We start from the raw sequence: 24,759 nt of genomic DNA on the forward strand, positions 1-24,759 counted from the left end.
GGGGCCACCAGGAGTCCTCCCAGGCGGAGGGGGATGATCCCAGGATGAGGACTTCCGTCTTGTCTGAGTTCAGTTTCAGGCGGCTGTTCTTCATCCACTCGGCGACGTCTTTCATTCCTTCCTGTAGGTTGGCTCTGGTGTTGGCGGGGTCGTTGGTGAGGGAGAGGATCAGCTGGGTGTCGTCGGTGTAGGAAATTATGTTAAGGTTGTGTTGGCGTGCGATGGCCGCGAGGGGGCTCATGTAGACGTTGAAGAGGGTGGGGCTGAGCGAGGATCCTTGGGGTACACCGCAGGTGACTTCGGTGGCCGCGGAACGGAACGGGGGGAGGCGGACTCTCTGGGTTCTTCCGGCGAGGAACGAGATGATCCACTCCAGTGCCTTCTCTTTGATTCCGGTGTTGCTGAGGCGCTGTATTAGTGTGCGGTGGCAAACTGTGTTGAACGCTGCAGAGAGGTCCAGGAGGATGAGGGCAGCTGTTTCCCCGTTGTCGAACAGGGATCTGATGTCGTCGGTGGCTGCGATGAGGGCGGTCTCGGTGCTGTGGTTGGCTCGGAAACCGGACTGTGAGGGGTCGAGGGATCCGTTCGTCTCGAGGAAGGCGGCGAGCTGTTTGTTGACTGTCTTCTCGATGACTTTGGCAGGAAAAGGGAGGAGCGAGATGGGGCGGAAGTTCTTGAGGTTGGTGGGGTCCGCTGTCGGTTTCTTCAGAAGGTCGCTGAGCTCGGAATGCTTCCAGCTCTCCGGGAAGGTGGCAGTGGTGAAGGAGATGTTGATGATGTCCCGGAGTTGGGGTGCGATGATGGAGTCGGCCTTGTTGAAGACATGGTGGGGGCAGGGGTCGGTAGGGGATCCGGAGTGGATGGTGTTCATCGTGCGGGTGGTGTCTTCGGTGCTGACCGGGGTCCAGTTGCAGAGGGTGGTGGTGGGGGGCGTTGGTTTGGTGGTTGGGTGCGTGGTCTGTGCGCCGAAGCTGTTGTGTATGTCAGCGATCTTGCGGTGGAAGAATAAGGCGAGTGAGTCGCAGAGGTCCTGCGAGGGTGTGATGTCGTCGTTTCCGGCGCTGGGGTTGGAGAGCTCTTTGACGATGCTGAAGAGTTCCTTGCTGTTGTGGGTGTTGTTGTCCAGTCGTTCTTTGAATGTTGTTCTTTAGGTGGTGCGGATCAGCTGGTGGTGTATGCGGGTGGCGTTCTTGAGGGCTGTCATGTTTTCTGTAGTCTGGTCGTGGCGCCAGGTTTTTTCGAGGGTACGGCAGTTTATCTTGGATGTTTTGAGTTTGTTGGTGAACCACGAGGCTTTCTTGCTGCCGGGTCTGCTGGGTGGGTTCTTCAGAGGTGCGAGGTCGTCGGCGCAGTGGGTGAGCCACTGTGTGAAGTTGCGGGCTGCTTCGTTGGGGTCCGTTGCGCTGGCGGGAGGGTTCTGGCTGAGGGAGGTGGTGAGCTGGTCGGCGGTGATCTTGTTCCAGCTCCTGCGGGGAACCTGTTGCGGGTGGTGGTGGGTCGTGGTTCTTCTGAAGTTGAAGTGGACGCAGCTGTGATCAGTCCAATGAAGTCTGGTGAAGTGGCTGAAGGAGATGTGCTTGCTGGAGGAGAAGACGGGGTCAAGCGTGTGGCCGGCGTAGTGGATGGGGGTGTTCACCAGTTGCTTGAGTCCGAGGTTGGCGAGGTTGTCCAGCAGGGTGTTGGTGTTGCTGTCATTGTTGTTCTCCAAGTGGAAGTTGAGGTCTCCTAGGAGGATGTAGTCAGAGGAGGTGAGGGCGTGCGGGCTGATGAAGTCTGCGATGGCTTCGCTGAATTGTGTGCGTGGTCCCGGGGGTCTGTAGATGAGAGTGCCTCTGAGGGTGGTCTTGGGGTCGGTGTGTATCTGGAAGTGAAGGTGCTCGGCGGCGGTGAGGGTGTCGTCGGAGTTGGTCGTGATGCGGATGGTGTTCCTGTGGATGATGGCGATGCCTCCTCCGGTCTGGTTGACGTGATCCCTCCGGGTGATCTTGTATCCGTCCGGGATGGCTATGGCGATGTCGGGGGCTGAGGAGGTGTTCATCCAGGTTTCCGTGAGGAAGGCGACGTCTGGTGATGTTGTGTCGAGCAGGTTCCAGAGTTCGTCGGCGTGTCTGTGGACGGAGCGGGTGTTGAGCAGGATGCACTTGAGGTGGTTGTTGCTGGTGCCTGGCCTTTTAGGTGCGGTGCAGGTCCGGAGGCAGGTGAAGTTGCAGGCTTGGCAGGTGAAGGGTCCGTGGGTGCGTTTCGGGGTGGCTTGGTAGCAGGCGGGGTTTCGGACGGGTTTGAGTGCGTTGAGGGTGGCGGCGTCGTAAGTCCGTCGTGTGGGCTGGCATCGACGGGGGCCAGGGGTCCTGGCACTGGGCGCGGTCCAGGCGCGGACGGGCACAGACGGGCTTGCCTTGGGTGCGCCTTCGGCGCGCCAGCGGCACGCCCGCTGCACGGCCTCCATATGAGGGGGAGAGGGAGGGAGGAGCAGCTAGGAGGTGGGAGCGGGGCGGCCAATGGGAATCAAGGGGGTGGGGCTGCAGGGACGCAGCGGCGGGAAAGGAACGGCGGGGGACACGGAGGCAATGGGACCGAAAGGAAAAGGGGTCCAAAAGGAAATAAACGGGCACAGGGGTACAGAAGGCAAAAGGTGGCACAGGCAGCGGGGACAGAAAGAGAAAAAGGGTACAATGAGGAAGTAAACGGGCTCAGGGCTACAAAAGGCAAAAGGTGGCACAGGCAGTGGGGACAGAAAGAGAAAGGGTACAATGAGGAAGAAATCGGGCACAGGGGTACAAAAGGCAAAAGGTGGCACAGGCAGAGAAGCAACAATGAGGAAACAGTACTTAGCGGCTGACACGAGCGGCAGAGGCGGCGAGATGCAGGACACACAGGGGGCTGTGTGGCGGTGAGGGGAGCGACCTACCTGGTGGCAGGGTCAAAGGTAGAAATGAAGTCATTTCATGTGACACAAATTGAACACCGTTATCAGTGAGGATTTCTTCTGGATAGCCTTCTCTGAGAAAAATAGTATTCAAACAATTGATGACACTTTTTGAATTAGGTATAGAAATGGGTTCGACTTCAACCCATCTAGAAAGATGGTCCATTAGGACTAAAGTATTTTGAACTAGAGGGAAGAACATGAAAAGGTCCAAGAAAGTCCATACCAAGTTTTTGCTAAGCCCTACTAGGGGGAAGAACAGGAGATTCAACAGTACCTTCAAGTACTAAAACTTTGTCGCTGGTGTTGCAACGTGAACAGTGCTTGACCATATCATCTATTTGGATGTCTATTCTGGGCCACCAGAAATCATTTCTAACTTTTCTCTTTGTGATAGTTGACCCAAGATGACCAGAATGCGCAGCTAGAATAATCTTTTCGCGATAGTGAGAAGGAGGCACAAGTTTGTCACCTCTTACTATTTTGCCACTTTCTAATGAAAGTTCGTCATTGACTTTCCAGAACATTTGAAGTTCAGGTGACAAACATTTTTCTTTTGGCCAACCTTTCCTTATTAGAGATGCAACCTCCTTGAGAATAGGATCTTTGTCAATTTGAATGATCCAGTCTTCTTCTGCGAAGGATAAATTGTCTTGACCAATGAGTGCTACAAAACACTCCTCAACTTCAGTTTCCAGGAATGTATTCCACACTGAAAGTATATTCTAGAAGTTTTGTGGATAAACGTGCTATGCATGCGGTAGTACGCTTAACGTTTTTACTAGAGAGAATATCTACGAGGGGACGATGGTCAGTCTTGAGAATAAAGGATCTACCCCATACATATGGTTTGAACTTTTCAATGCTCCATACACAGGCTTAGAGTTCTTTTTCAATTACGGAATATTTCCGTTCAACGGGATGAAGAGTCCTGGATGCGAAACCAACTGTGTACTCCTTCCCACCGGCACATTGTGATAGAACAGCTCCTAGACCATAATCAGATGGTCTAGGAGACAGTGATAACGGTTTGTTTTCCTTCAACAAACGCTTGCAGAGCCGGGGCTTGAATTATGTGGTCTTTCATTGTTTGGAACCCTTTTTGGCACTCTTCAGACCATACATAATTCGCACCTTTCTTAAGAAGTTCCCTAAAACATTCTGTAGTCTTAGCAAAGTCTTTCATAAATTTGGAATAGAACTCACAAAGGCCCAGGAAGGACATAAGTTGTTCTTTGTTCTGAGGAGGAGGTGCACTAACTATGCTTTCAATGAGACCTGGTCTTGGTTTGATACCATGCTCAGAGATAACATGGCCTATGTATTCGATTTCCCTTGCCTTGAAGATACATTTATTTTTTTGCAAAGTGACCCCTCTGTTAGAATATTGAACACTTGATCAATCACGAAATCATGCTCTGCTTCAGTTTGAGTGAAAATTAGAATGTCGTCTTGAAAAACAACTATATGAGAGTTATCTTGGAACATTTCGGTCATTAATCTTTGGAATTCTGCCGCAGCTGAGGCAAGACCAAATGGAAGACGACAAAACAGAAAAACACCCTCTGGAGTAACAAAGGCTGTGAAATGTCGGGACTGAGGATGTAATTCAACTTGATGGTAGGCTGCCTTAAGATCAAGTTTGGTGAACCAAGAGGAGCAGCCTACTTTCGCGATGTGATCTTCTATGCACGGAAGGGGAAAACCATCAACCCAGATGGCCTCGTTAAGGCTCCTCAAGTCAACACACAATCTCAAGTCCCCAGATCTTTTTTTTTTTACCAAAACAATGGGTGAAAGCCAAAGAGTGGACTCAACTTTCTCTATTATGCCTTGGTCACATAGGGATTGTAAATGTTTAGAAAGATCACCTCTAATGCTCAAAGGTACATTGCGAAGTCTGTGCTTAACTGGTATGGTTCAGAGAAAAATATATAGCAAGCTTCAATGCAAATATGCCAACAATTGCTAGGTATGTAGATAACCGTAACCAACAACAGTACTTTATATAATAATGTAGCAATTCAATTATAATTTTAAAAAAATATATGAATTTATTTTTGTTTGTTCACCATTTTTTGGATATGAAAATAGTATGCAATTTTTTGATTTACTTTCAAAGTGTGAAAAACAACTATATAAGCAATATTTACAAAAATACAATTTTTGTGTTTAGACAATACATTGGAAAGATTCCTAAACTACTACAGAAAAACAATCTGGCATAATTAAAGGTGCGGTCGGTGTATATTCGATGGGGGCAATGCGGGAGATGGAGACTACGCGCGTTTCGGCAAAGCTGCCTTCATCAGGTGACCGTCTATTGCAGTATAACTATCAGAATTGACTTGGTATTAGAATGCGTTTTTCTTCTTGAATGTAAGAAAGAGAAAAAAATATATATTAACACGCAAAAGCTGAGCGTGTCAGCGGCAAAATTTAATTAACTGCAGAATTAATTGCAAAGTGAAGTTGACACGCAAAGGCTGAGCGTGTCAGCGGCAAAACGAAATTGTCAGCAGAGTTTAAATTAAGATGTAGATGCTGAGTGTGTCAGCGGCACAATGAGATTGGTAGCGGAGTTGAAATTGACACACAAAGGCCGAGTGTGTCAGCGCAACTTCATTCATTCAAATGACGCGGTGACATTGCAACCTCAGAGACGCTCTTTCGTGCGAACGCTGCGTTCCACAAGGCAACCTCGTGGTGTTACGTCTTAACGGAGACTGTGCAGTACGTCATAGAGGAAGCAGAAGACTCACTGAGAGGAACGCACGCGAGCTGAAGCTGGTCACTTGTGGTCCCACGAGCCGGTGAGAAATGGAGAAATGCTTTTGCGCGTGGTAGAGCTCGGGGTAAAGAGCGCGATGTAGCGTGAGCGTATATTTCAATTGGGCCCAGCAGAGACTCCCAAGACATTAAAAGTGAAAAGTTCACTATGTTGAGTCTTCTTAACTCAGCGCCAGCGTGTAATAAAAAAAAATATGTAGAGCGCAGCAAACAATAGTCACAGTATCAATGTAGACAATAAAAAGGGCACGGCTCTCTGTGTAGGTTTCCGAGGTGTGCGTGTGCCTTGATAAGATGAACAATTTTTACTCACTGTTTGTTTGAGGGGTTATGCTTCAGAAATACCTCTTGTCCAAAGAAAGCAGTAAGGAGAGGAAAGTCAATAGATGCGGTACTTAGGTGAGTTGAGTAAACTCGCATCAGTGTAGATCCGTAGTGAACTCGCATCCCATTGTCTGTCGCCAATGAAATGATGAATGATGAATCAGAAGAGCTGGAAATGTAGTTTATTTGGTAATGCAGAGAGCCGCCCCTGGTATAACCAAGGCACAGGTAGAAACTGCCAGTACTGGAACATACAGAACATGAAAACTTCCAACACTCTGAATGACATAAGAGTGTTCTGACAGATCTCTAAGTACATGACATCACCACACCCTGTTAATCAAGTGACCCCTTCCTGTCTACTCAACCGCGCTGGTACACCACTTTCAGCTAGGCACTGGGCGTGTTCATTTCACAAGGCCTACAGGCTAGGAAGAGGGACTTCCCTTACAATGTTTATATCAAAAGGCTGAAGAGAGACCAACGTTGTTCGTTATCTCCTTACACTTTTGCGGGACTCAAGGGCCTCTGGCTTTTCTATGAGAATACTGAATTAACTTATAGGTTTGATTTAGGAGCCTTTACTACACAACCGCTGCCACCACCACAGGAAGTCTGCAAATTCCTGTTATTATCAGTTCTATCATCTCTCAGACGTTATGGTATTCCATGAAGCTTTAATCTCTTGCAATCCTTGTCATTAGTTTTATATAGTGCTAAAATCCAGTCTGCACTTGAAAGTGCTGACCCAGAAGAAGGAAAGAGAACTAAACGTTTCACGTGAACACCCTCAAGGGTAACAACGTTTGATGTCCTTGCTAGGCACCAAACACTGCACCGCAGGTTACAGAGAGTGGGGGCTTTGACTACCACCCCGTCACCCGTCTAACCCATCCCTGCCCCCCAGGGTGGGCAGACACGGCTGTGTGTTTAACCCCAGCACAACCCTCAACACCTATAGCGGTTATAATGATATTGTGGTGACTAAGTAAGCTAAAGAGAGTTTTGCCACATTACTGCAGTCGTGCAGGATCAAACTTTATAATAATTATGGAGCAAAAGCTCACAGAGCTCCACAGCCATTCGTCACATGGCTGCGATAGCTGTCCCATAATAGAAGAGAACAGACGTTTAGGCCTGATTGATGTTCAGAGCTTGCAGACATTTGTGATCACTGTAGGAGGCAAAATACCACTCTTAAGGTATCAATGACAGGCGTATAATTCCCGTTCCTGCACTGACAGACAAAGGTGTTGGAAAATACTTTTGGAACCAATATGACCCATTTCTAGAAGGCATTGAATCAAGTAACAACTTTTATATTAATTGGAATAACATAAGAGTCCTTTCAATATGAGATTAGAATATTCTTTAACACAATATATATGAGCTCTGATGAAGTTCAAAAGAGTAGTTTTGAACGAAGCGCGTTGGCTGGATGAGATGTGTACATTTATGGATTTCAAGTGAAGAAAAAAAGAAATACAAATGTCTGTTTATAAATATTGCATGGAAACTTTTTGGATGAGAACACTTTCCTCAGTGCACCTTTCCATTTGGATTATTACTATTTTTCTGCTGCACAGTTGTACCAAACAATGGAGGGTACAGGAACAGCAGTGCACAGGACTTTGATTTGCTGAAACGTGAAGTGAGGTGCAATAACTATGGTCTGCCATTGTAGCATTGAATTTTCTGATTTATAATTCTGAGTTCAGCACTCCTCATTTTTAGGCCCTGCTGTCTGCAGCCTGAAAATAATAATGTAAAATAAACACAGTATTCCCTTAAGTTTAACAGGAAAACTTGACCCTGTGCTTATTTTAAAAAGAATTCAAGGGGGGGGTATGGCCAAGATAGCGACAAGGTAGGACGCACTGATCGTGCCTCCGCCGCCCGACCGCTGAGTGCTGCATATAGCAGAGCCCCAGAACTTGCAACAGATGGCTGAATTGCCCCACCAGAGGTTTGTCTTGTCCTCTGAGACTTTCGAGCCTCGGTTCAATGGCCCGCGCAGCTGGCATCGCTTCAAGTTAGATGGCGGTTTCAAATCTGCTGCCCACAGAGTCCTGCCTTCTCGGTCCAATCAGCTGCCAGGTGACTTGCGACCGGGTCTACCTCAAGTGGGCCACTACGGGGGGGTGGTGATGATGCCCGTCAGTCTCCCTCGACGGGTTTGGGTGCTTGCCCCCAGTGCGAACGCAGTGGACGGCACTGTTGCCACGCCCTATAGTGGCAACCAAGCATCTAGTGGAGCAGCGGTGAGAGCCTATGCAATGGACGTTGGGGGCCTGACAGTCGTGCAGCGACCGCGGTGGCTCCAGATGAGTGCAACCTTGGCGGGGCTCCAGATATGTAGCAGCCGTTAGCTCTTCAGCCCACAGTAGGTGCCCTGGGGCCTGCAGAGACATGCCCAAAATGGCCTTAGGGCAGCAGTGGCCCTTGGAGGGGCGCAGCCAGAGGCCTGCACTGCTACCTGGCCCCTTCTGTTTAAATAAGGAGTTTATCATTGACCAGCTGGGGGTGAGGGCTGCCCCATCTTGGAGGAGTCACACTGAAGGGATTTGAGCAGGGCCCAAACCCTGAAGGAGTCCTTACCTTGCTGGTCCCAGGCTGGTGTTGGAGTTCTGTAAGTACAGGGCTGGGAGGCAGCGGTTTGGCTCAGTGCAGGATGAGTTTGTCTGCCCATCCCTAGGATACTCTTGCTTGTGCATTGTACATCTGGCAGCCCCTGGTACTCTGCAGTCATTAGCCCTTATGTTGTAGTGCCCGCTGAGGTCGCTTTCAGGTGCAGCCGAAGCATGGGCGGTGACTGCATGGGATTACTCACTAACGCCCCCCTAGAACAATTGGAGAACAGCAGTAGTTCCACAGTACATCTCCACCCCCCAATGGAGCTATGGTGGCATGAAAAGGCAAATATGGACACTCTGTGAAGGACATGATCACCTGCTCTACCCCGGCTGCCCTAAGGACCCTGCTTTAGGATCGCAGCGGGTCCTTCAGATAGAAATGCATGGTGACAATGACCAGGCACCCGTGACCTGGTCCTTTCTGGCCTGCCTGTTTGACTCCCTCAAGTCAGACATTCAGGACCTCAAGCTGGACCTCTCTCAAGAACTAAAAGACGTGAAACAGGATCTGAGCTCCATGGAGTATCGTGTGTTCTCCATTGAGGATAGCAAAGCGGCCAAGAGCAAATAAGTTTAGATGCTGAGGCAAGAGTCTGCATGAGCAACAAACCAACCTCTAGGCCCATGAGGATTTGGAGAACAGATCCTATCGCAATAATGTTTACCTGAGGGGGACCCCGGTGGGCTCCAAGGGCTCCTACATACAGGCCTACGCCCAGGTGCTGTTACACTCAAATGTGGGCCGAACAGAGGACTCCACCATGCAGCTAGACTGGGTGCACTGGGTCTGCTGTCCTGGGGACTCCAAGGCCAAGCCCCTCGGACATGCTGACGTGTGTACATAACTTCCATACCAAAGAAAAAATTATCAACAAAGTCAGGGCCTCGCACCCTATACACTTCCGCGGACATCAAATGGGGGTCTACCAAGACATTTCTGTGCTCACACTCCAGCGCCGCAGAGACTTCAAGCCTGCCACTGAATTATTGCGCTCCGAAGAAATCACCTGCTGGTGTGGGCACCTCTTCACGTGGTCTTTCACTGAGAGGCCCAACTATTCCAACCCCGGAGGAAGCTCGTTGCATCTTGGCTCTACCCAGGCACTCGCCTGCCCGCTCGGTGCCCAGGTCCCTTTGGGTCTCTCGGGGCTCTCACCGTGTCCCTCGCTTTAGTAGAATGCTGGCAAACATGAGAAATTACTACACCCCGACACAAAAGGAGCACGCACAGGAACGGCAGGCCGGTCATCTAGTCACAGCAAGAACTCAGAGTGCTCTTATCACCTTAACGCTATTGACAACTCTGGCACATTGTGTCACCCAGGGATTGCTCTATTCTATTCTGGTCAGAAGAGGCGGATGTCTGGCCTGACACCGGTTCCCAAAGTAGCCTATACAGAACCACCCCGAACAGACCATACTCATCCTCCGAAGTCCCATTGTTGATGAACATGTTATTCATTTGGTTTTGTTTCTAAGGTTGTAGAGGGTCTGTTATTCTTCACTATTGTTTATTGACCAAGACTTCGCATGTGATCTAGGGGGCACATACTACCCCCGGGTGGTCTCTGCTACCCCTGGGGCTTGGGTGATGTACTGGAAGGGGGAAACATAGCTGGTACTCTCTCTAGGCCTCTTTGAGGTTAAAGGTACATGCCTCAATGTCTGAGGCCTTAATAATCCGATCAAACAGGCTGCCATCCTGTCTCTCCTGGAACAATCTGGCAGTGATATCTGCCTTCTTCAGGAGAGACACCTCCTCCCCACAGACGAGTGCAGGATGAAATCCCTCTGGTTTCTTCACCAGCTATGGTCCTCAGGTCCAGCAAAAAAGAGTGGGGTGGTGATCATTCTTTCCCGGGCAATCCGAGGTGAGGTTATGAACAAAGTCGCTGATATCAAACTGCGGTTGCTTGCATATCGAATACAAGTGCGTCACCTACACACCACTATGGCTTTCCTGTATGCATCCAATGAACAACGAGTAAAATTAATTACAAGTGCCCTTACTTCAGTTTTGAACTCTCATGATGCTGTCATACTGGTTGGGAGTGAAGTGAACCTGGTCATGGACACAGACCTGGACCAATCGAGTCAGCGTTTTGGTCAGTTTGGCACATTCGTGACACATGGAATGCAATGGTTGGGCGACTGTGCCTTAGGGGACATGTGGCGACTCTCCCATTCGCTAACTCTGCACTATGCTTTTTACCTTGCGGCCCAAAAGACATATGCTTGCATCGATTACTTCCTAGCCTCCTCTGCGCTCCAACTTATGGTCCAGGATGTTCACATAGGCCACATGTCTCTCTCTGATCATGCCCCTCTCTCGAGGTTAATACGGTTGAAGTGGAGCGATTCCAGATCTTCTTACTGAAGGCTCTGGGACGGTCTTCTCCAGTCTGAGACAATGGTAACTGCGATACGAACGGTGATCGCTGACTATCTCAAGACCAGTGACATAGGAGAGACGTCGGTGGCTTCCCTCTGGTAGGCTCTGAAGCTGGTGGTTAGAGAGGAACTGAAAGCCATTTCGGTGGCAGACATCTGCCGAAGGAAAGGGAATTGGAAGGGTCTAGGATACACGGTCCTTGAACTCTGAGCCATCCATAATTATACAGGGGCCCTGAGAGTATGGCAAGAGTTGGAAAAGACGTGCCTAAAATGTTAGCGCTTGGACCTTAACAGGGTGGAGTATACACTGTCCCGTCTAAAGCACAAATTCTACCTCTAGAGTAATCGCTGTGGTCGGTTCCTGGGCTTTGGGCTAAGACACACAGGAATACTGTCAAAATGAAACCTAATAGTCATGGATCCGAGGTTCGGGTGATACGCAAATTGCAGATGTCTTTTGTGAGATCTAAAAAACATTATACACAGCCACTGACTGTCCTGTAGATAGTATCTCATGGTATCTAGATGCAACACTCTTTACACCCCTCCCGACATATCACTCTGACATTTTGGAGAAGCCCATCTGGATCGGAGAGGTGATTTCGGCCATTGCCTGCTTGAAACGGCTAAAAGTCCCAGGACCGGACAGGTACCCCCTTCAGTTTTATAAAACGTTTTGTCACGCTCTAGAGCCCCAATCTTATCCGGCTTTTTAACTTCTTTGCTGACATGGGGACCATCTCCGACTCCATGCTCAAGACATCCATCCCATTCATCCCTAAACCAGGGAAAAATAGCTCGGCATGCGGGTCTTATAGACCTATCTCCCTTCTTAACGTTGATGCCAAGTTGTTCACCAGCATCCTCGCCTACGGCTTCAACCGTCTTATTTCAGGCCTAGTCCACCCAGACCAGGCCAGTTTCATCCCCCACCGCCAATGCTGGGACAACACTATGTGGATCCTCTACCTTTTGAACAAGATCCACTGCTCCCAGAAGGAGGTCTCATCCTTTAAATCAACACCGAAAAGGCTTTTGATAGGGTGCACTGGTCCTATTTGCAACCTTGAAACAATTTCGCTTCAGAGAACGATTCCAAAGCTGGGTCCAGAGTGTCTATAGCTCGCCACGGACTTCGTTGGGAGTTAACAGACTTTCCAATGCAGTGGGGCACATTATAGGAGTGCCCACTCTCCCGACTGCTTTTTGCTATATACATGGAGCCCCTAGCCCAACTGGTGAGAACAGATCCATCCATTGTGGGAATCCCATTTGGAAGCAACCATCACATCATTAGCCTCTATGCTTACAAAGTTATTATTGCCCTCTCTGACCTGATAATGTCCCTTTCTGCCCTGCTGCTGAACGAGCTTTCCGCCTTTAGAGAGGTCTCCAGGTTCGAATTTAATGTCCCAAAGTCCCAAATGTTAAGCACTACTCTGTCCCCTTCTCATGAGCCACAGCTCCGCTCTTCGTTTCCGTTTGACTTGGTGGAAGAGTTTATACCTTACCTCGGTATCAAGATGGCCCCATCAGCAGCAAAGACGTGACACTTAACTATACTACCCTCACCTCCCAGCCTACACTTTCCTGGGGTTCCCTAACTCTGTGACATACCCTTTGCGTTCACTGCGGGGGAGGCAGATGGCCCTGGCCGCAGGGATTGACCATCAGGCCATATTATCCGCCTGGCAGAATCCCAGACTACTCAGCATGGTTACATAAATGATAGTGTATCCTTGGGATGGAAAAGTTACCTCTAGTTGTGGAATCGAAGCAAGACTCTTACCCGACCCTGTGAGCCCTATTCCTCACTATCCTGTCAACTGAATTTAATGAGCTAACTTGCCTGAAATATCTCCAACTATTACGACTGCTTCACTTTGCGCAAACAAATACTGACACAGTCTCAGTTTGAGGGCCGATTACATGCCCACACAGTTCCTTAACCCTTAACTACCTTACTGATGACGTAGGTACCCAAGGGTTTCTTTTTGGAAGAAGGGGGGTGCGGGGGGTGGTTATGATGGTTTTGTGTTAGATGTGAAAGAGGATGTGTGGCCTGAGAGACCGACTTCAGAGCTAGTGGGAACCAGGTTTGAGTCTCGGCGTCGGCATCAACATCCTGCGATTCTGGGCAAATCACGTAATCTTCCTGTCCGATTTGGCGAACTGGCGCGGTTGCAACTATCCCTGCTACGATAGCAGCTGTCAGAATGACAGTCCTGCCACCTATTCTTTATGTCTTTCGAGTCCTATCACTCACACCACCGAAACACACCTTACAGGTGGGGATTAATTAATTCATTTGGGAAGGGAAGAAACCTTGGCTCCATGGACAGTTACTTTTCAGCTCGACCTTGGAGGGGGGAGGGGGGTTAGCTGTCCCCGTGGTATTTAGATATTTTCCAAGCTGCACAACTCTGCTTCCTGGTGGAGTGGAGTGAAGCTGCCCTTACTTCGAGAAATACTGCTGCTTTATGGACCAGGCTGTGACAGGTTCCCACATCTGGAAAGAACCGTGGCTACCCTGCAGGCATAGAGCGTGGGGTCTTTACTCCTCCCCAGTGAACAATTCCACTTTCAAGGTTTGAAATGCCATGGCCCAACGGGCTGGACTGACCTCCTTTCACTTCCCCGTGGCTCCCATACTAGCTAACTCTGACTTTCCACCAGGACTGCAGCAGGAGGGGTTTCAGCGCTGGAAGGAGAGGAGGCTGCAAGTGACTGCCTGAAGACACACTTTGGCTTGGAGGAGGCCGACCTCATCCAGTACTTACAAATCTGGCATTGGTTGCTGCAACCATCCATCAAACCGTGCCCCCTGACGCCCTTTGAGAGATGGGTTTTCCTTAAGAGGGATGACAGACGGCTTATCACGGAGCGCTATGCACTTCTGGGCAGGACAGCATCACCAGACAAGACGGCGGGTCAGAGGTGATGGGAGACGGAATTGGGCAGGGCACTCACCCCCAAAGACTGGGAGGACATTTACTACTGGGCCTGCCACAATGCACACAACATGGCAGGTACAGGCCATATTATCCGCCTGACAGAATCCCAGACTACACAGCCTGGTTGAAAGTATGACGTTACAACGCAGGTTTTACATCGCAACATCCTTTACAACGCATTCTTTTACATTGCATGCCATTACATCGCATTTTTAGAAACTACCTTTACAATTCATTCCATTACATCGCATTATCCCTTTACAACGCATACCATTACAATGCATACCATTACATCGCATTTAAGGTAAGTGTTGGATAGTATAGGGGTAATAATTACTATTCTAACTCCAGTAAGTACAACAGTAGGGTAAGTGTTGGATAGTGTAGGGGTAAAAATTACTATTCTATCTCCAGTAAGTGCAACAGTACGGTAAGTCTTGGGTAGTGTAAGGGTACTATGCATTGTAATGGTATGCATTGTAGTGACTTGCGAGGTAATGCCTGCGTTGTAGTGACATGCGTTGTAATGACATGCGTTGTAGTGACATGCAATGTAATGGCTGCGTTGTAATGACATGCGATGTAAAGGATGTTGCGATGTAATGACTGCTATGTAAAGTAGTGCTATGTAATGACTGCGTTATAAAGGTTGTTTCCCAGCCTGGTTACATAAATTATGGTGCATCCATGGGATGGAAAAGTTATCTTTAGCTGTGGAATCAAAGCAAGACTCTTTCCCGACACTGTGGGTCCCATTCATCACTATCTTGTCCAGTGCATTTTATGAGCTAACTTGCCCGAAATATCTCCAACAGACAACTACTGATACAGCCTTGGTTTGAGGGCCGATTTCATGCCCATGCCCACACAGGTCCTTAACCCGAACAATCATACCGACGATGTGAGGCTTTCTTTTTGGAAGGAGTGGGGGGGGAGTTATCATGATGGTTTTATGTTGGGTGAGGCAGAGGATGTGGCATAACGACCTGAGCTGTCAACTTCGGAGCCAGTGGAAACCAGGTTCTTGGCATCGGCATCAACATCCTGTGATTCTGGGCAAATCACTTAATCTCCTTGTGTCTACAATTAAGTGCCTTGAGACCCTCACAGATGATTTGCCGCGCTTTACAAATCCTGGATTCATTTATTTATGCATTATATATTTTTTATCCTGCATTGATACCGCTGCCAGCCCCAAGGTTGTAGGCAAACAGCTGTGTATTTCGATTGATTTGCTTTAAACAATAAACAAAATGTATCCAGAAAAAGGACCTCAAGGCTGTGAGCTACTCTGAAGATGTCTGTGAGCTACTGGTAGCTCGCAATCGACTGGTTTGAGACACCTGATCTGGCGATATAAAAGTCCCTGACTCCTTGGCCTCCTCAGTCATGTCCTTGAACGCTATGAGGGGCCCGCAATGTCTAAAAGCTTGTCCTGACAAGCACGCCAAGACCTGTCATTGCCCTTCTTTGGGACCTTTAAATATTTGTCCAGAAAGTGGACCATCCGTCCTTCAATATCTGATGTCAAGGCAGCTATTCCCTTCAGTGTTAGATGGGGACACTCTGCCCTTTGGCAGCTCCTGATCTTGATACCCTTCTTATGAGTCAATTTGCAATGTACTTACCCCCTCTTTCTGCCGGGGTGCATTCTGAGAACAGGGGTCGTAGATGTCCCCTGGGTGAAGCATGCGTAAGGGAGTCTTGTCAAGCTGGCTCCCAGCTTCTTTGCAGCTCTTATCTTCTAGACTGGGCTACCAGGGTCTGCCAGCGTCGAACCCCCCATTAATCTCCTTGTGACTGATCATCTGTCCTTTTGCCTAAGATAAAGGTAATGTCTGAGCTAGGCTCTGTAATAGGAGCAGTAACACCCAAGGAATACCCAGACTGCTGGCCGCCAGAGCTCAGCTTCTGCTTGTTTGACTTGGACCATGCTATGATGGCTCGCCCAAGTCTGTCAAAGGCAACCGACTCAGTGGACTGCTCCCTTTTTCTTCGCCTTTTGGTTCAAGAGCTCCACTGGAGGAGGTATGGTCTTCACTCCCATTGAGGAGTTCAGGATGACTAAAGCCTTCAACAACAATGTCATCCAGATTGGTTCTAGGGCAGTGCTGACAACCTTCTGTATCAAGGCACCCTCATCCCACTGGATGAATTCTTCCCCCTCCTCTGCCAGGGAGTTTTGTTACTTAGCCTGCATATTTGCAGAAAAATGAGACCCAAAGGATGCCTGAACTGCTCAATACGATTTTGTAGGCAGGGAAGGGAGACCATCTTCAATCCAGCACAGAGCGCTATACTGTGAGCTGTCCAGACACAATGCAGCTTAAGTGGAACCACCAAAAGGGAGGGATCCCCTTAGTAGGCTGAACCTGAAGGGTTCTATTTATTTGTATTTGTATTTATTGTGTATGATGACATCGAGCAGTCAGTCCTGGAACTTAAAGGGCTGTTAAATCGTGCTGTGCCCAATAATAATCAACTAGGAGCAGCTAGCGAGCAGCAATCTTACATGGTGGGTGTCTAGTTACGGGGCTCCAAGTTTATTGCAATTAAGTAGGAGCCCACGTCCAGAGCTCTACCGCTACTGCCGAACAAACGATCGGAGCCTTTATGGAGCATCAGCCCTGAACATGAAATGAAGTAAGGCATACAAAGGAAAACATTCTGTGCATGAGTAGAAGTTCATGAGGAAATCCAGTGTGTTCTACTGGTGCACAGGCATATGGGCTCGGCACAGAAGGGGAAATCTCCCACTGCCGAAGTGTGAAGCCTGTTTAAGTGAGGAGCTGAACAGAGGGAGCTGGAGTTTCAGACTCCCTCTGGCAGTCAGCAGGGGGGACCGCACCGAGGCCCATGGAGTTTAAAACCATTGCAACAGTGACCCTGAAGCAAAAAGGTCAATAGAGCACAGACACAATAAGCATTGGTAAATGCATTAGGCTTCACCTATGTGGATAATAATAAGCACTTTTTATTGTGAGTTATAGCTTGCTGAGTGGTTGTACAATATAAGTTGCAGAAAGTCTGTTGGTGTTATGACTAATCTATGGACAAAAAGGCAATACGTTGTGCTGTAACTAGTTGTATTATAAAGTAGGGAGATCAGGTAAATGGTGGAGGACAAAGATAAACAAGCAGAGAAAACATGTTTATTTTTTAAATTCCTAAGATTTTTAGAGAAAAGCTAGAATCCTTATGCATGTTTCTACACATTCTGAGCTGGTGCATCTTCTTTTTTTTTTTTTTTTTTAAAGTGGCTTCTGTCCAACTGTTTCGAATATCTGTTTGCAACAAATAAATATCAGGTTTTTTATGCATTTAATTTTGTACTTGATGTTTTATTTTTAGACTTTGTGTTTGCAAACATGCTTGGTCTTTAATATGAAAGATCTATGCACCAAGATTTTAAGTGGTTTGTTGGAGAAATGATGGTATGACCATGGATTATATGGGATAAAATACCCCTAGGGTACATGATAATGGTACAGCAAGTCGCCTCCGAGTTCCATAACCTTGCTAAGGTGTATATGGTTATGGAACTCCTCAGTGAATTGCATTCTCCTTATAATGGACGGACGGGGGTACTTTATCCCTTTTATAGCAGCAGCTCATTAATATTATTGCAAGTAATCTCTGCGACCCACTGCCATTTCTCATATTTGAGGTTCTGTTGTGATCTAAAAGGAACTTTTTTTCTGAATATTGCATGGTGTTGAAAAACAAACTCAACATTTCTCTGCAAAATGTTGGTAACAGATTCCACACATTGCCCATATTCAAAATAAATTAAAGCAAATGGTATTTAAAACAATCTGTGTTTAAAAATCATTCAAACTCATCTGGGCAGGACTTTGTAGAAAACAGATTTATCAGGGCCTATTCAACCATGAAAAGCTGGGGCCCTGGGCCATAGCCCACTTTGCCCATTCCTTAAAAAACGCCTCTGGTGTAGATTGGAGTGGAGTACAGTGGGGTTGATTACGGTACATTGGAATGGAGAAGATTGTGTGGATTAGAGTATGGTAGATTGGAATGGTAGATTGGAGCGGAGTGGGGTAGATTGCAGTGAAGTGGAATAGGGTATATTGGAGTGGAGTGGGGTAGATTGGGTTGGGATAGATTGGAGTTGGGTGGGGTAGAATGAGTGAAGGGGCGTAGAGTGGAGGGGTGAGCCGTGTGGTAGAGTGGCATGGCATAGAGTGGAGCAGAGTGTTGTAGAGGGAAGGTGTGTAGAGAGTTGTAGAGAGGAGTAGTGTAAAGTTATGTGGTGTAGAGTGGAGTATGCATGGCTAAATAGCGCACTGTCAATTCAATTCAATAAACTTTATTCAACGTTAACCATTAAGACCATAAAAGTGTTGAAGTCATACAAACAATTGATTAATATATGTCATTACAGACAACACATTTCCAATTGAAAATTACCATTATATTTGCAAACATACAGTTTTACTGCGCACAAATGATAATTTGTGGAAATGTCATCACCTAGAGTATTGAATGTTTTGATCGTATTAAAATATTTGTTTCCACCAGACTTTAGAATTACCAACAAAAATGTGCTTCATTTCTACAGTTCCCATTCTGATGTATTCTGAAATATTTGCACAATTCATTGTTGTTGTGATCTCAAAAAGATTACATCGTACAGCCTGTCCTCTCGTATGGATACTCAGCAGGATGGGTTTTACATAAATTCTCTCACTTTGAAGTTAGCAAAAGAATATTAAATACCAAGTTCCCTTGGAATTCAAAGCCTGAGGTTTGACCTGCGTCTTTGAATGCACAGCACATGAGACGTCATAAGAACAAGATTTAGAGGCCTGTTTGCAGATAGTTAGTACTGGGGTGGATACAGTAAACAAAGAAGGCTCACAGGAGTGACAATGTCAAGCTGGGCAGCCTAAATTAACAAGCATACGACATAGCTAGTTGGGAACGATACACTCTGCAGAGTGACTCAACAAAATAAGCATTTGCAATGCAATATGTCTTGCATTTGTGAGGGTTTAAGCTATTAGCATTGTAAATGACAAAGCCTTTTATTTATGTTTTAAAAACCAAAACATAGAAGCTGTTTTCCAAAAAGTGTGGAGCTCCTTCTTGAAACTGCTCTCAGCAGAGTTCAACAAAATAACTCAGCCCAAATTTCTGAGAGTGCTGCGGCTCACAGACTTAGGGACGGATCACACACTTAGGGACGGAACAACGAGCGTCCCCAGTGGCTCAGTAGGGGGCATCATGGGTAAGAGGCTGGGATGGCATAGGCGTGGACCACGGACTATCGGAGAGGGTGGGGGGTGCTCAAGTTTTTGTTTCACAGTACTAGACTGACTCTCCAACTAAGTAATTCATGTGCCGCTTCAGAACTGAATGCATCGATTGACCTAAGGCATTGGTACACTGTCCAATCTAGCGCACGAGCACGTGAGCATTGTACACCATGTAGCAAGTTAATGCCTATGTCTGTGTATTGTTTGATTTTATTGAAAATGCCAATAAACACATTTAAACATAAAAACCAAAACATAAATAAAAGGCATTGTCATTTACAATGCTAATAGCTCAAACTTGCGTAACTGCGAGACCTATTGCATTGCAAAGGCTTTTTGTTTTTTCCTTTCTTTTCTTTGTTGTCTGTTTTTGTTGGAAGGACTTCTGACAAAGTAACAAGACCAAATAATCCTATACATAGAAAATCGACCACTTCCCCTCACATATAGGCAGATCGCACAGATTTTTTTTTTTTTTATGTATAGATTTAGTATGTATGCATTGTTAGGCACCCCGAGCGGAAATGCCGTACAGAAGTCACCTGTAGCGGTGCAGAGGCAGTGGAATTGTTGGGAAGCAAGAACTAGTGTGTGCACGTGTTAGGGGAATCGTGATCTGTCATGATTTGGCAGTTGTTGGAGTAGAACAGTGTCTCTCCTGGTGAAGGGAATGGGCTGTGGAAGGGGGCTCTGTAGCATCACGGAGGTGAAGTGCTGCTTGGGGGGCTGGTGCCGGCTGCGTAAGCCTGCGCCTCACCCATCTGTTTTCAATCGCAGGACGGGACGTGTTTAAAAAAAAAAAATATATATATTTACATGAAATCACAGCGGCCGCGCGTCTCCCGTAACTTCTGTGATGCTCGCCTCTTCTGCCGACTTGTTTGTCCCTTTTCTGTGTTTCTGTGGCCGGTGCTGCTTCATTGTAAAAACGCGCAGCCGCTATAGTTAAAGCGGACCGCGCTGTAATTAAAATACATACATACATTACTAAAAGTGTGCAGCACACTGCAATGTTGTGGAACATCATTAAAAGCCAGCTGAAGGAGCGCATATCATGCTTCCAGTAGGAGAAACTAATTAAAGAAACTAGTGCTTCCAGCCTATATAACACGCACTGCTTAACAACGAAGTCAAAGGTCCAGTCTTTATGGGAGGTAAAAAATGGAGACAAGGCATTACCAAGGAGGGACTAACATTCCTATTTACCAATCAGAAGCCTGTATTTATCAAGGACAATGACACAAGCCAATGACAAATATAGACGGAGAGTAGGCAGGGCATCCAGTGCATACAGGGGAGAGGAGTTGGCCTAATGGCTAGGGCGTCCGTCCTTGAATCTGGGGAACTTGGTTCGAGTCTCGGCAATGACGCTAAACATCCTGTGATTCTGGGCAAATCACTTAATCTCCCTGTGCCTAACTGTTGTCATGTAATGCAACTGGTGCTATGTAAAGCGCTCTGATACCCGATTCGGGTCATGTTCGCGCTATATAAAACTCTGTAAAAATTAAATTAAAATACCCATATACAGCATGCTTCACAGAGCGAGCAGCGCATGCATGGTGCCGCTAGGCTCTACCTTAAAAGTTGCACATGTCGCAAAGAATCTCCAACCCATTTGTTAACTTGTTTTTGCTTTGCCTAAAAGTCCTTCATCTCAGAGCTAAATAACCTGTTCGTTTGTATTATAAATTGTGTGGCAAGACCCAGGCAAAAGCTTTAGATTTTATTACAGAAATGTGGAATAAAGATTATGCACCAGCTTTGGGATGTTTTAAAGAGTATTATGTACTGAGTATGGTTTTATGTATTAATATGTCTTAGTAAACTATTGTCGTATGTATTTATTAATGTTGTCTTGTATAGCGGAATGGTGGTGTATGGTGCAAAGTGTTGTATACTGTGGAGTTAGGTGCGGGTACTTGTAATGATGTGGAGCACTATGTTGTTATGTGGTGGAGTACAGTCATTTTGTTTATTGAAGGGTGCCCCTATATTAAAAGACTGCTATGGATGGCAATAACCGCCTATTACTACTGCAATATTATTCAATTTTGAATCATATAATCAGAAGAGTGATTGTTCATTTTGCTGCATACACATCAACTGGCATTTGCAACAATAGAGTACTTCACTTTAATTTCAAATAAACTAATAAAAAAGAATTGATTGCAGTGACCAGTCTATCTTATCTCTAAACAAAGTTTCTCAATATGGCAAACCATTCTACCCATCTTGCAATTGATCCCAATCAGCTGCAGAGTCTCTCAGGGCTCCACACATACTCCTGCGCCTGTCAATTTCAACCAATTCATGGACCAGTTTGGTGCTGTACTCAAAAATAACAGCATCAAGATTCACCAATATCCCAACAATGCACAACTCCACTTGAAAGTCTCCTCTGCTTCAGTCATTCAATGCTTCAACATTGCCTGCACATAATCCTGACCTGGATTCCTAGTGCCTACCTGAAGCTTATCCCAACCAAGACAGAATTTCTATTATTTGCCAAGAACAAGAAACAAGATACAGTACAAGCCTAGTTCAATGACCTGAACCTTGACGTCTTCGAATTCCAACTCTCACTGAGTGCCAAACAATTGGATTCATCCTGAACACCAACCTCTCCCTCAAGAAACACATTGCCAAAAAAATACAAAAACAGCCTGTTACCAGCTCTGCCTTCTAATGAAAATCAAACCATTTCTTCCAAAAGGCGACTTCAGAACTGCTGAACAAGTCCTGTTACTCATGGCTCTTGATGGTGGTAATGCCCTACCCTATGGCCTCCCAGACACCACACTGGTACCCTTTAGGGACATCCTACACACCGCAGCACTTCTCATCCATGGCCTGAAGAAATATGAACACATCACCCCTATCCTGATGGAACTTCATTGGCTCCCCTGGCTAGACCACGCCATCTTCAAAACCAGCTGCATCATTTACAAAGTGATCAGGACCAGTACCCTTGCTTCTCTTGTAGACAAGCTCAACATCTCTAGTGAATCTCGGCACACGTACAGCCAGGACACCATCAGACAGCAGACCAAGGAGCATAAAAAAAAAAAACAAGACAGGAGGCCTTTCTATTTATGCACCCAGGATCTGGAACTACATCCTGGGACTGCTCCAATGCTGCTACATCGCAATGCAATAAGCATCCTCAACCCAGCACCATTTCCTCTTATTCGTTGACTTTCTGCTTCTCTTAGACCATATTCAGCACACCAGCCTATTGACTACGTTTGCATAACAGAAATACAATATACATACAGTCTGTCAAATTCTATTACTATCATCAGTAACATGGCACTCTGAACTCTCCACCCTGGTGAAACAAAATCAAACATATGCCTGGAATTGAGGTAAAGAATGGAGAGTTTCAATGCCACAAATTGCTCTATGACGTTTGCATAACATTACCATTAGATCTATTACTATACAATGAGTTGCAGAATTCAACAGAGGTCATAAAGTGCCTGCATACTAGCTGGTGTCTGATGATGGCTTTCAGATGTTCCCTCTTCCTCTGCTTCATCATTGCCTTCTCTGGTTAACTCTCCTGATTGAGTGTCCTGGATTGTCTTAGTTGTATCACATTCCTTCAGTCTGGAATCTGCATCCACAGCATTGGAAGGTTGGTGCTCTTCTGGGTCTCCGTCCACATCTGTGATCTGCATAAACAAATATGTTGTCAAAATCTGCTCAAAGTTGCATATGTTCAAGCTTTATAAAATAATGATGGGCAAAGTGACAGCAAATAAAGAAAAGTCATGTTAGATGACAGAGCACTTTGAGAGAACTGCCATTTCTACAGAAATGTCACAAACTGAATCAGTGGCACAAATCTGGCTAGCTTTTCTTTGTTATTAACCACGAGCAAATAAATGGCATAGTGTAGATAGCAGCAACCAAGCAACTCGTAAAATGGAATACTGTACCCCAAGACAAACCTCAGCATTCACCAGCCAAAAGCAAGCCCTTTGCATAAGATCTCTTTACAACTTACTTAATATATTGCAGCTGTCACTCTGAAGTGACATGCAGACTTAACTGGCAGTCATCTCCGCCACACAAACCAGGATATGCCAACAGTTCTTCAGGCCATTTCTCTGTCTCTACCGCCCATGTTTCCTCTCATCTTTGCCGGCTACTATACCCCTCTGCATTATTCATTTCAATATAGTATTCTTTTGTTTACAAGTGAAAGGAAAGTACTTTCACATATCCAGGTTAAATGTGGATTTATGAACTATAGCTCATTATGGCCATACCTGAATTTATCACACCAGATGCTGCAAATGTAGTTATTTGTGGCATTACGCATGTACATTTATTCATCATAACACTACGGTGGCTCAGCATGATTATGTATTTACTTCCCCTGTGTCACCACGCATGCACGCTGTAATGGCATGACGCAGCTGACATGCTATTTATTGATTGTTTGCTGAGGAAGGAACAACCTGGAGCATATAGATGGATGGGTACTGGAGGGGAGAGGCGACACATTAGAGAGCAAGAAAACCCATACACCTCCATGAAGTAATCAAAGAAACAGAAACAGGTAGTTCCCTGAATGTGAGTAGTGGAAAGGTACAAGTCATCCAATCAAAAAGGTTGGTAAAGAAGCTATGCTCCGGGGGAGGTACAAAGGTAAGAAGTGGAAGGAAAACCATTGAACGGGAAGCCAACAAATGAGACTGACAAGAAAGTGAAAAAAAAAGTAATCAATGGGCCAGCCACAAGACCACTTTCAGTATTGATATTGTTACCAAAAGATCTTCAACATCAGAAAATGAAAGCTGCATGTAGTTAAGACCTAATAAAATGGCAGTATCTGCATAAACAGGGTCTACTCTTCTCGTACTTTTCTGCAACTGCCAACATCTCACGCACGACCCTCGGAGCATATTTACAAACTGGAGGCACTTCACTCAACACCTTCCATATTGCACCTCACTGTGCAGCACTCTAGCAATTACTTAAAAGTGCCTCAGAAGCAGATGTGAATAGGACTGCTCCGTGGCCTTGTTAATGGTGAGAAGCTAAATAATTCTACAATAGATCTCTATGTGACCACAATGTGTTTTTTCATTTCATCTGTACACATTCTCCAGTCAGTATTGTCGCTGCCTAAAAGCTGCTTCAGAGTTTTCCCGTAACACCATGATGGCTTGAGCAAGTCATCCAGTCCTGGGTTTTACTTTGCATGTTGGTCCCTGTAGTTTGGCATTCCCTTTTAAAATGTAGATATCACAATGCGAAGTTTGAACAAGAACTGTATAAGCTACTCAGGCTTGACAGAAGGTAACTCGAGGGCGTCCCAACTTTTGTCATGAAGTATTGTTGGAGTTTAATGACAACTTTAGTTCTCCGATTACCACCAGTTCCCCCTGCTCAGAGTGCTATTGATCCCTTTAGGCACCTATTACCATGTTGCCCCTTCACGTAATGTG

General features: G+C 46.4%; 1 protein-coding gene across 7 annotated transcripts in view; it reads left to right on the forward strand.

Annotated features, from left to right (window-relative positions):
- The window catches only part of HACL2 (2-hydroxyacyl-CoA lyase 2), a 1,062,010-nt gene that overhangs the window by 511,541 nt on the left and 525,710 nt on the right, over positions 1–24,759 (forward strand). The window lies entirely within an intron of this gene.

This window comes from Triturus cristatus, chromosome 12 (genome assembly GCF_964204655.1).
Source record: "Triturus cristatus chromosome 12, aTriCri1.1, whole genome shotgun sequence".
NCBI lineage: Eukaryota > Metazoa > Chordata > Amphibia > Caudata > Salamandridae > Triturus > Triturus cristatus.